Here is a 13,296-nt window from a genome sequence, read left to right on the forward strand (position 1 = left end):
GCAAAGCAGACGTTGATGCGCTGGATGGTGCTTGCGTTAGCAAGGTGGTCACTCCCTGACCACAGGGGAGATTTTCTTCAGTCTTCTGTGCAGCAGAATGTCGAAGTTCCCGTCTTCTTCTTAGTTTCAAGTTGATTCCAGGATGTCTGAAGTCTTAGGACACAGCTCCTACCTTTAAGCGGATTCTAGGGGCCGGACTACCTGCTAGGTCCCTCCCTATGGGTGGGACCAGGAAGGGGGGTGGTTACACCCCCAATCCTTTGTCCAGCTCGCCCCAGGCCCGGGACTGGTGTGCCCCAGGACCGGTTTGAACTGGCATATGCACCGAGGCTCCTTGTGAGCCACAGGCATGTCTGGTTTCTTTCAAGCCCTACCTGACCAATACACAAAATCCTGTCTGGGGTGGTGCACGCACCTCCCCTGGCAGGAAACCCTTTGTCCACACCTCCCAAGCTGGAAGGACTCCCAGCAGCAGGAGGGCAGACTTGTGTCTGTGGTGGCAGCATCCATTTTGTGGAGCTGAGGCTATGTCTGATTTTACCCGGGTTTCAGGTACTGTACATGTCGTGTCCCTCTAGAAGGGTGGAATGCTAACCCCGTCGCCAGAATTGGCGAGGGGTTAGTATTCCAATTCGTATGACACCTTACTCGACATGTTTTGATAAAGCCAAACCAAAGATAGCATTTAACCGCGAGGTTCATAATGCACTTAAGAGTATATGGTATGACGATATCTGGAAACAGTAGAAGGAAGTTGTTCCGACCACTGCAGACAGGCTCAGCTCATGCCAGAGCACCATCTCACATGGAACCAAGCACTCTGCCTTCAGGATTGTTAAGGCCTGTGTGAGAAGTTGGCCTGGTATATGCTGTTCACTAGTTCTAGTGACCACCTTGTACCATGCCAAGCAACCCTTATGGTGTGGTTGTAAGTCAACCTTTTTGGACTAGCTGCCCTAGTGGTAGCGTAGGCTAAGCAGTCTTTGAGGCTAAACTCGTGATGCGTGTTAAGCAAGCTGTTTTACCAATAGTAACCCCCTTTTATACCAATGAAAGGACACCACACAGATATATATTCAAAATATATATGTATTTATTTCTCAAAGTAACCCCTAGTCTCTTTATGAGCACAGGAGCACAAATCGTCAAACAAGATTATCACAGAATACACAGAAGTTGCACTTTATATGGATAGGCCCTGGTGGCCACTCGAACCATATACTAAAATAGTGGTATAAGTACCACGAACAGAAAAGGGAAAAGGCCTAGGGCCTCTAGAATCGCTGGGCCTACAAGGAGCTAACGTCAGTTAGTGACCAGGAGGTCCACGGGTGGCGTGTGCAGAGCAAATAGTCACACGCGTGCTCCCATAGGTTTCAATGGGTGCGTAAAAAGTACAAAGTTACTGCAAAAGGAATCTTCCGGATGACCTAGGAACTTAAGATTTGGAACACAGGCACTAGAGATGTAATACTACACTTGGGCACAGGTGTGCCAGCTTTACCTCACCCACAGGAAGCGGGTGCATAGGCCTCGAAGTGCGTCGGGTTTCTTCTATCTGTTCCGTGGGGCCTGTAGACAAAAGTGCTGCAGGCGGTCGGTCGGGAAGAGATGCAGTGGATCCAAGAGTGGATCGGAGATGTTGAAGACCTGTAAGCAGAGGGGACAGTGTTCACAGTCACTAGCCAGTGACCAGCGTGGCACCAGGTGGGTACCAGGCGATGTCGGGTGCAAACAGGTGATGAGGGGTAGCTTGTCTCCGCAGCCACGTGGTCCCTGAAGGTCGACGACGTCCAGGAGTCGGCTCACGAGCTGTCCCACGCAGGCTCTCGCTGTCGGCGGTGTCGGCGACTTGATCGAAGCAAACAAGCCTTGGCAAAAGCAATTGTTGTAGGCAAGGAGTTTAAGCTGTTGGTTCTGACCAGCAAGGTCAGAGGGATTGCTCCTTTGGAGGGGAGCAAGAGCCAGTCTGGAGCAACCAGACCAGCGGTGTTTGTCGTAGATTTCGTCGCCAAGATGGCCACTAGCCAGCGGGCCAGCAACCGGTTAGGCACGTCGAGTGGCAAAATGCAGAAGGGCCCCACGCAGATCGTGGAGATGCTGGAGGGCTCACCTTTGGTGCAGATGCTGCTCGAGGGTTGGGCTTCTCAGGACCCAAAGCACAACTTGGAGGGAGCCTCGGTTGTTGCACTGGTCAGCTTGTCGTAGTCGTTTCAAGATGGCTGGCTCCACGTGTCTCGGTGCCTCCACGGGTCTCCTCTTTGCAGGGACTGTGGATCGGGCGGTGAGAGGTCTGGAGGTCCAGGTCTTGTCAGTCTCTGGGCTCGGGCTCCGGCGGGAGGCGGCGGCAAAGCAGACGGTGATTCGCTGGATGGTGCTTGCGTTAGCAAGGTGGTCACTCCCTGACCACAGGGGAGATTTTCTTCAGTCTTCTGTGCAGCAGAATGTCGAAGTTCCCGTCTTCTTCTTAGTTTCAAGTTGATTCCAGGATGTCTGAAGTCTTAGGACACAGCTCCTACCTTTAAGCGGATTCTAGGGGCCGGACTACCTGCTAGGTCCCTCCCTATGGGTGGGACCAGGAAGGGGGGTGGTTACACCCCCAATCCTTTGTCCAGCTCGCCCCAGGCCCGGGACTGGTGTGCCCCAGGACCGGTTTGAACTGGCATATGCACCGAGGCTCCTTGTGAGCCACAGGCATGTCTGGTTCCTTTCAAGCCCTACCTGACCAATACACAAAATCCTGTCTGGGGTGGTGCACGCACCTCCCCTGGCAGGAAACCCTTTGTCCACACCTCCCAAGCTGGAAGGACTCCCAGCAGCAGGAGGGCAGACTTGTGTCTGTGGTGGCAGCATCCATTTTGTGGAGCTGAGGCTATGTCTGATTTTACCCGGGTTTCAGGTACTGTACATGTCGTGTCCCTCTAGAAGGGTGGAATGCTAACCCCGTCGCCAGAATTGGCGAGGGGTTAGTATTCCAATTCGTATGACACCTTACTCGACATGCTTTGATAAAGCCAAACCAAAGATAGCATTTAACCGCGAGGTTCATAATGCACTTAAGAGTATATGGTATGACGATATCTGGAAACAGTAGAAGGAAGTTGTTCCGACCACTGCAGACAGGCTCAGCTCATGCCAGAGCACCATCTCACATGGAACCAAGCACTCTGCCTTCAGGATTGTTAAGGCCTGCTATAGGAGTGACTTATAGGTTACCAGGTGTTCCATTTAAGGTTAGGTATAGGTATACTACACCTAAGTAAGAGGTGATTACACCAACTTACCCCAGCTGAGTGATCAGCCAGTTGTGTCAAATCGTTAGGCCAAGCCTGGGGTGGCATAATACATGCTGCAGCCCTTGGCAGGCCTTGGGTACACCAATGCCCTGGGTACCTAGTGTACACTGGTACAGGGGCTGACAGGGTGATCCACTTCCAATTGGTTATGCACCTAGGGTGCATAGTTTTAATTTAGTAGAGAGAACAGCAGGCTGGGGGTCTGATTGGCAGGCCCACAGCCTCAATATGTCAAAAACCAGTGAAGCAAAAAGCAAAAATTTGGGGTGACCATAGGATAGCAGACCCTACTCTCCTACACAACCCCCCCCCCCAAACGCTGGGACATTAAACTAGCCTTGACCAGTCTCGTCTTCATGTCCTAAGTGGAAGTACCTGGAGAGACCATCTGCATTCCCATGGTCAGTACCTGGCCGGTGCTCCACTGTAAAGTCCATCCCCTGTAGGGAAATGGACCACCTAAGCAGTTTGGGGTTTTCACCCTTCATCTGATTTAGCCACAAGAGGGGCTTATGGTCGGTCTGAATCTTGAAGTGAGTGCCAAACAAGTATGGCCTCAGCTTCTTCAGGGCCCACACCACAGCAAAGGCCTCCCTCTCAATAGCTGACCAATTCTTCTCTCTGGGGGTCAACCTTCTGCTAATAAAAGCAATGGGTTGGTCTTGACCATCTACATTAAGTTGTGACAGCACAGCTCCCACACCCAACTCAGAAGCATCTGTTTGGACAATAAACTCTTTGGAGTAGTCAGGACTTTTCAGGATAGGTGCAGAGCACATGGCCTCCTTCAGGTCATCAAATGCCTTTTGACAGCTTACTGTCCACTGAACCTTTTTGGGCATCTTCTTGGATGTCAGATCATTAAGAGGAGTCACAATGGACCCATAGTTCTTAACAAACTTCCTGTAATACCCAGTCAAGCCCAAGAAAGCTCGAACTTGAGTCTGGGTGGTTGGAGGGGACCAATCCTTGATGGACTGTATCTTACTCTCCAGTGGTTGAACTTGGCCCCCACCTACAAGGTGGCCCAAATACACAACCTTACTCTGCCCTATCTGGCACTTAGTAGCCTTGATAGTGAGGCCTGCCCTTTGCAGAGCCTCAAGAGCCTTCTTCAGGTGGATCAGGTGATCCTCCCAGGTGGAACTAAAGACAGCAATGTCATCAAGATATGCTGCGCAAAAGTCATCCAACCCAGTAAGGACTTGGTTCACCAGCCTTTGGAAGGTGGCAGGTGCATTCTTCAGACCAAAGGGCATCACCACAAACTGATAATGCCCACCTGGGGTTGAGAATGCTGTTTTGGCCTTAGACTCCTCAGCTAATCTGATTTGCCAATAGCCAGCTGTCAAGTCAAATGTGCTCAAAAACTTTGCAGAAGCTAGTTTGTCTATGAGCTCATCTGCCCTTGGAATAGGGTGTGCATCTGTCCTGGTGACAGCATTGAGTCCTCTGTAGTCCACACAGAACCTCATCTCTCTCTTGCCATCTTTGGTGTGAGGTTTGGGGACCAGAACCACTGGGCTAGCCCAGGGGCTCTCTGAGGGTTCAATGACACCTAATTCCAGCATTTTATGTACCTCAGCCTTTATACAGTCCCTGACGTGGTCAGGTTGTCTGTAAAGTTTGTTCTTTACAGGCAGACTGTCACCAGTGTCCACAACATGGGTACACCAGTCAGTTTGACTAGGTATCAAGGAAAACATATGTGAAAATGATTGTAGAACCTGTCTACATTCAGTCTGCTGATGGGCAGTGAGGTTGCCTCCAAGGGTCACTCCTTCAACTGAGCCATCTTCAGGGTTCTGAGACAACAGGTCTGGGAGAGGGTCACTCTCTTCCTCCTGTCCCTCATCTGTAGCCATGAGCAAGCCCATGTCTGCCCTGTCAACATATGCTTTAAGCCTGTTAACATGGAGTACCCTGTGGGGACTCCTGGGAGTTCCTAGGTCCACCAAGTAGGTGACCTCTCCCTTCTTTTCCAGGATTGTATGGGGTCCAGACCATTTGTCTTGGAGTGCGGCTGGGGCCACTGGCTCCAACACCCATACCTTCTGTCCTGGCTGATACTCAACCAAGACAGCCTTTTGGTCATGCCAAGCTTTCTGTAAGGCCTGGCTTGCCTCAAGGTTTTTAGATGCCTTCTCCATATACTCAGCCATCCTGGAGCGGAGACCAAGTACATAGTCCACTATGTCTAGCTTAGGCTTTTTGAGAGGTAACTCCCATCCTTCCTTCACCAAACACAGTGGGCCTCTCACAGGGTGCCCAAACAACAATTCAAAGGGGCTGTAGCCAACTCCTTTTTGTGGGACCTCTCTGTAAGCAAACAGAAGGCAGGGTAGAAGGATATCCCATCTTCGCCTGAGCTTTTCAGGTAATCCTTTGATCATACCCTTTAGGGTCTTGTTGAATCTCTCAACAAGCCCATTGCATTGTGGGTGATAAGGGGTGGTGAACTTGTAGTTGACACCACATTCCTTCCACATAGCTGTCAAGTATCCTGACATAAAGTTGGTACCTCTGTCAGATACTACCTCCTTAGGAAACCCCACTCTGGAGAATACTCCCAGCAGGGCCCTGGCCACAACAGGAGCTGTAGTGGTCCTAAGGGGAATTGCCTCTGGATACCTGGTGGCATGATCCACTACCACCAGTATAAATCTGTGCCCAGATGCAGTGGGAGGATCCATGGGACCCACTATGTCTATTCCCACTCTTTCAAAGGGGACCCCCACCACAGGTAGTGGTATTAGGGGGGCCTTTGTTGTGCCACCTGATTTGCCACTGGCTTGGCAGGTAACACAGGAGCGACAAAACTCCTTTGTATCTTCATTCATATGAGGCCAGTGAAAGTGAGGGACAAGTCTGTCCCAGGTCTTATTCTGGCCTAGGTGTCCTGCTAAAGGAATGTCATGGGCCAAGGTAAGAAGGAAGCCCCTAAATTGCAGAGGTATGACCAACCTCCTGGTAGCACCAGGCTTGGGGTCTCTAGCCTCTGAATAAAGGAGCCCTTCATCCCAATACACTTTATGGGTACCTTGAGCATTCCCAGCAGCCTCAGCAGCAGCCAGCTGTCTGAGGGGTTCAAGAGAGGGACAGGATAACTGAGCCTGCCTCAAGTCAGCCCTTGAAGGTCCCCCTGTCCCCAGAAACTCAACCTGATCAGGTTCAAGCTCTTCAGGGACAGTTCCTTCAGGGTCCTCTAGATCAGCTTCCTGGGAAGGCTGATCATCACTCTGAGGCAGGGGGGAAGGCACAGCCTTGACCCTCCTGTTCTTCTTCTTGGTAGGTGCTTGGTCCATTGTTCCAGGATCCAAGACCTGTGGTTCAGTGAGGCACTTTTTGGCCTGTGACCTGGTCACAGCAAGGACATGTGATGATATACCTAACATCTCTGCATGAGTCCTGTACTCCACTTCTGACCATAGAGAACTCTCTAGGTCATTGCCCAACAAACATTCTACTGGGAGGTCTGCACTAACCACAACCCTTTTGAGGCCAGTTACCCCTCCCCATGAGAAGTTAACAACTGCCACACTGTGTGAAGTAGTGGCATTGCTGGCATTGGTCACCAGGTAGTTCTCACCTGGTATGTACTGTCCAGGGTCCACAAAGCCTGGTGTCACCATAGTGACACTGGCACATGTGTCCCTGTAGGCTTGAGCCACTTTGTCATTAATTAAAGGAGTCTGTCTGTACTTGCCCAGGTTACTGGGGCTCACAGTCAGGGACAAATCAATGTCCCCATCACAGATCAAGACTGCCTGTGTAAGGGTTCTGTCTAAGTCAGAATCTCCTTCAGTTCCCATAGTGATTCCCACTACACCCTTTGTCTGGGGACCAACACTGCTAACAGTAGTACTGGGAGCAGGTGCCTTAGGGGCAACAGTGTTGGGGGCTCCACCCTTTTTGCAATCACTAGTCCAGTGAGTTGTATTTTTACAATGATTGCACCAGGGTTTCTTCTGACCTTCTTTCTTCTTCTTGGACTGTTGGGACCCACCCTCCTTAGCAGTAGTTTGGGGCCCTGTTGAAGACTTCTGGTCTTTAGATTTCTGATCTCCACCCTTTTGGTCTGTTTTCTTCTGATCACCCCCTTGGCCCTGGTTCTGGTTCTTTTGCTTAACCCTGGTTCTGACCCATTTGTCTGCCTTCTTTCCCAATTCTTGGGGAGAGGTCAGATCAGAGTCAACCAAGTGTTGATGCAGTTGCTGGTTTTGACAGTTATTTAAAATCTGTTCTCTCATCATCAAATTATACAATCCTGTAAAATCAGATACCTTACTTCCCAGCAACCAACCCTGCAAAGCCTTAGTGGCACATTCAATGTATTCAGACCAGTCCTGAGTCTGTGTCTTTTGGGTGTCTCTGAACATTAACCTGTACTGTTCAGTGGTTAAGCCTAACCCATCTACTAGAACACTCTTCAGGACTCTGTAGTTTCTGACATCCTCTTCTCTAACAGTGAGGAGTCTGTCTCTGCCTCTTCCCTCAAAGGAGAGCCAGAGGATTGCTGCCCACTGATCTTCAGGAACCTGCTGTACTTTGCAGGCTCTCTCAAGAGCAGTTATCCACTTGTGGATGTCATCCCCACTTTTGTAGGGGGGCACAACCTTAGACAGGTTTCTATTGTCGAAAACCCTATCTTTGCCCTTAGGGACAATGCTGCCACCAGTGGGTATAGACCCACTCTCTTTATGCTGTCTAGCCTTGCTAAGTTTCTCTTCCATCAGGGCTACTTCTAGCTCCTGCTTCCTGATCCTCAGCTGGGCCTCTTGCATCTTGGCCTCATGTTCCCTCCTCTGAGGGGTGGTCATCCTTCTCCTGGAGTGACCTTGAGAGCCTCTAGAGCCATGGGAAGCATTGGAGTCACCTGAGCGATTCCTTTGCCTTCCCAGCCCTGTGTTAAGTCCACTGGGGAGATCCAGTGGGTTGAACCCACTGTCAGTCCCCAATAGCCTTGGTTTAGCTGGGCCAAGTATAACACTTGGCACTGGGCTAGTTCTCCCTTCATCCTCACTACTGTCAGTATCCTTTTCACTCTCATCCTCTGTGGTAGGCATCCCATCTAAGGGGTGACTATTGGGAAGGGGTACTTCAGTGGCATCTTTAGAAGGGGGGCCTCCTGTTCCTGTCCCTAAGGGGGCTAACTGGGAAGCTTTCTTGAGTGCTCTCTGATTCTCATCATTCTGTAAGAGCTCTCTGAGCTCAGCAGAGTTTGGGTTCTTGGGCTGTTTAAGGCCTCTAAGAGTTGCCAAATGCCTGAGCTCATTCTGATTAAGGGTAGCAAAGCTGGATGGTGCCCTCTGGGGGTCACTCTCAACAGAGATGGGTACAGTGGACCCCTCTGCCCCGGCCATTGCTCTTAAGTGTGGGTGGATGTGTTGCAATCTACCTACACTTGGGTTTACCTACTAAACCTATCTAGTAGTTGTAGTCAGGGTGTGCTACTCCCTTTGCTCTACAACAACTAAGTTCAGTAGAACTTAAGTATATCTAATCTTGTTTTATATGTACCTACAGGTACCTATGTGATCTTTCAATTGGTAACCAAGAGATTACAATGGTAAAACACAGCAAGCTCAAATCCAACCGCTGCTCACCAATGTGAGAAGTTGGCCTGGTATATGCTGTTCACTAGTTCTAGTGACCACCTTGTACCATGCCAAGCAACCCTTATGGTGTGGTTGTAAGTCAACCTTTTTGGACTAGCTGCCCTAGTGGTAGCGTAGGCTAAGCAGTCTTTGAGGCTAAACTCGTGATGCGTGTTAAGCAAGCTGTTTTACCAATAGTAACCCCCTTTTATACCAATGAAAGGACACCACACAGATATATATTCAAAATATATATGTATTTATTTCTCAAAGTAACCCCTAGTCTCTTTATGAGCACAGGAGCACAAATCGTCAAACAAGATTATCACAGAATACACAGAAGTTGCACTTTATATGGATAGGCCCTGGTGGCCACTCGAACCATATACTAAAATAGTGGTATAAGTACCACGAACAGAAAAGGGAAAAGGCCTAGGGCCTCTAGAATCGCTGGGCCTACAAGGAGCTAACGTCAGTTAGTGACCAGGAGGTCCACGGGTGGCGTGTGCAGAGCAAATAGTCACACGCGTGCTCCCATAGGTTTCAATGGGTGCGTAAAAAGTACAAAGTTACTGCAAAAGGAATCTTCCGGATGACCTAGGAACTTAAGATTTGGAACACAGGCACTAGAGATGTAATACTACACTTGGGCACAGGTGTGCCAGCTTTACCTCACCCACAGGAAGCGGGTGCATAGGCCTCGAAGTGCGTCGGGTTTCTTCTATCTGTTCCGTGGGGCCTGTAGACAAAAGTGCTGCAGGCGGTCGGTCGGGAAGAGATGCAGTGGATCCAAGAGTGGATCGGAGATGTTGAAGACCTGTAAGCAGAGGGGACAGTGTTCACAGTCACTAGCCAGTGACCAGCGTGGCACCAGGTGGGTACCAGGCGATGTCGGGTGCAAACAGGTGATGAGGGGTAGCTTGTCTCCGCAGCCACGTGGTCCCTGAAGGTCGACGACGTCCAGGAGTCGGCTCACGAGCTGTCCCACGCAGGCTCTCGCTGTCGGCGGTGTCGGCGACTTGATCGAAGCAAACAAGCCTTGGCAAAAGCAATTGTTGTAGGCAAGGAGTTTAAGCTGTTGGTTCTGACCAGCAAGGTCAGAGGGATTGCTCCTTTGGAGGGGAGCAAGAGCCAGTCTGGAGCAACCAGACCAGCGGTGTTTGTCGTAGATTTCGTCGCCAAGATGGCCACTAGCCAGCGGGCCAGCAACCGGTTAGGCACGTCGAGTGGCAAAATGCAGAAGGGCCCCACGCAGATCGTGGAGATGCTGGAGGGCTCACCTTTGGTGCAGATGCTGCTCGAGGGTTGGGCTTCTCAGGACCCAAAGCACAACTTGGAGGGAGCCTCGGTTGTTGCACTGGTCAGCTTGTCGTAGTCGTTTCAAGATGGCTGGCTCCACGTGTCTCGGTGCCTCCACGGGTCTCCTCTTTGCAGGGACTGTGGATCGGGCGGTGAGAGGTCTGGAGGTCCAGGTCTTGTCAGTCTCTGGGCTCGGGCTCCGGCGGGAGGCGGCGGCAAAGCAGACGGTGATTCGCTGGATGGTGCTTGCGTTAGCAAGGTGGTCACTCCCTGACCACAGGGGAGATTTTCTTCAGTCTTCTGTGCAGCAGAATGTCGAAGTTCCCGTCTTCTTCTTAGTTTCAAGTTGATTCCAGGATGTCTGAAGTCTTAGGACACAGCTCCTACCTTTAAGCGGATTCTAGGGGCCGGACTACCTGCTAGGTCCCTCCCTATGGGTGGGACCAGGAAGGGGGGTGGTTACACCCCCAATCCTTTGTCCAGCTCGCCCCAGGCCCGGGACTGGTGTGCCCCAGGACCGGTTTGAACTGGCATATGCACCGAGGCTCCTTGTGAGCCACAGGCATGTCTGGTTCCTTTCAAGCCCTACCTGACCAATACACAAAATCCTGTCTGGGGTGGTGCACGCACCTCCCCTGGCAGGAAACCCTTTGTCCACACCTCCCAAGCTGGAAGGACTCCCAGCAGCAGGAGGGCAGACTTGTGTCTGTGGTGGCAGCATCCATTTTGTGGAGCTGAGGCTATGTCTGATTTTACCCGGGTTTCAGGTACTGTACATGTCGTGTCCCTCTAGAAGGGTGGAATGCTAACCCCGTCGCCAGAATTGGCGAGGGGTTAGTATTCCAATTCGTATGACACCTTACTCGACATGCTTTGATAAAGCCAAACCAAAGATAGCATTTAACCGCGAGGTTCATAATGCACTTAAGAGTATATGGTATGACGATATCTGGAAACAGTAGAAGGAAGTTGTTCCGACCACTGCAGACAGGCTCAGCTCATGCCAGAGCACCATCTCACATGGAACCAAGCACTCTGCCTTCAGGATTGTTAAGGCCTGCTATAGGAGTGACTTATAGGTTACCAGGTGTTCCATTTAAGGTTAGGTATAGGTATACTACACCTAAGTAAGAGGTGATTACACCAACTTACCCCAGCTGAGTGATCAGCCAGTTGTGTCAAATCGTTAGGCCAAGCCTGGGGTGGCATAATACATGCTGCAGCCCTTGGCAGGCCTTGGGTACACCAATGCCCTGGGTACCTAGTGTACACTGGTACAGGGGCTGACAGGGTGATCCACTTCCAATTGGTTATGCACCTAGGGTGCATAGTTTTAATTTAGTAGAGAGAACAGCAGGCTGGGGGTCTGATTGGCAGGCCCACAGCCTCAATATGTCAAAAACCAGTGAAGCAAAAAGCAAAAATTTGGGGTGACCATAGGATAGCAGACCCTACTCTCCTACAGCCTGCCATAGGAGTGACTTATAGGTTACCAGGTGTCCCATTTAAGTTTAGGTATAGGTATACTACACCTAAGTAAGAGGTGATTACACCAACTTACCCCAGCTGAGTGATCAGCCAGTTGTGTCAGATTGTTAGGCCAAGCCTGGGGTGGCATAATACATGCTTCAGCCCCTGGCAGGCCTTGGATACACCAATGCCCTGGGTACCTAGTGTACACTGGTACAGGGGCTGACAGGGTGATCCAACCAATTGGGTATGTACCTAGGGTACATGGAGTCCATTTTACAGAGAGAGCAGATAGCCTGAGAGCCTGAATGGCAGGATCTCAGGCCAACTAAGTCGAAAAACCAGCTAGACACTAGGCAAATATTTGGGGGTAACCATAGTGTGAGAAGTTGGCCTGGTATATGCTGTTCACTAGTTCTAGTGACCACCTTGTACCATGCCAAGCAACCCTTATGGTGTGGTTGTAAGTCAACCTTTTTGGACTAGCTGCCCTAGTGGTAGCGTAGGCTAAGCAGTCTTTGAGGCTAAACTCGTGAAGCGTGTTAAGCCAGCTGTTTTACCAAATGCAACCCCCTTTTATACCAATGAAAGGACACCACACAGATATATATTCAAAATATATATGTATTTATTTATCAAAGTTACCCCTAGTCTCTTTATGAGCACAGGAGCACAAATCGTCAAACAAGATTATCACAGAATACACAGAAGTTGCACGTTATATGGATAGGCCCTGGTGGCCACTCAAACCATATACTAAAATAGTGGTATAAGTACCACGAACAGAAAAGGGAAAAGGCCTAGGGCCTCTAGAATCGCTGGGCCTACAAGGAGCTAACGTCAGTTAGTGACCAGGAGGTCCACGGGTGGCGTGTGCAGAGCAAATAGTCACACGCGGGCTCCCATAGGTTTCAATGGGTGCGTAAAAAGTACAAAGTTACTGCAAAAGGAATCTTCCGGATGACCTAGGAACTTAAGATTTGGAACACAGGCACTAGAGATGTATTACTACACATGGGCACCGGAGTACCAGCTTTACCTCACCCACAGGAAGCGGGTGCATAGGCCTCAAAGTGCGTCGGGTTTCTTCTATCTGTTCCGTTGAGCCTGGGACAAAGATGCTGCAGGCGGTCGGTCGGGAAGAGATGCAGTGGATCCAAGAGTGGATCGGAGATGTTGAAGACCTGTAAGCAGAGGGGACAGTGTTCACAGTCACTAGCCAGTGACCAGCGTGGCACCAGGTGGGTACCAGGCGATGTCGGGTGCAAACAGGTGATGAGGGGTAGCTTGTCTCCGCAGCCACGTGGTCCCTGAAGGTCGACGACGTCCAGGAGTCGGCTCACGAGCTGTCCCACGCAGGCTCTCGCTGTCGGCGGTGTCGGCGACTTGATCGAAGCAAACAAGCCTTGGCAAAAGCAATTGCAGGAGGATTCGGAAATCAGCTGTTGGTTCTGACCAGCAAGGTCAGAGGGATTGCTCCTTTGGAGGGGAGCAAGGGCCAGTCTGGAGCAACCAGACCAGCGGTGTTTGTCGTAGATTTCGTCGCCAAGATGGCCACTAGCCAGCGGGCCAGCAACCGGTTAGGCGCGTCGAGTGGCAAAATGCAGAAGGGCCCCACGCAGATCGTGGAGATG

The sequence above is a fragment of the Triturus cristatus genome, chromosome 1_1 (assembly GCF_964204655.1).
Source record: "Triturus cristatus chromosome 1_1, aTriCri1.1, whole genome shotgun sequence".
NCBI classification, from domain to species: Eukaryota; Metazoa; Chordata; class Amphibia; order Caudata; family Salamandridae; genus Triturus; species Triturus cristatus.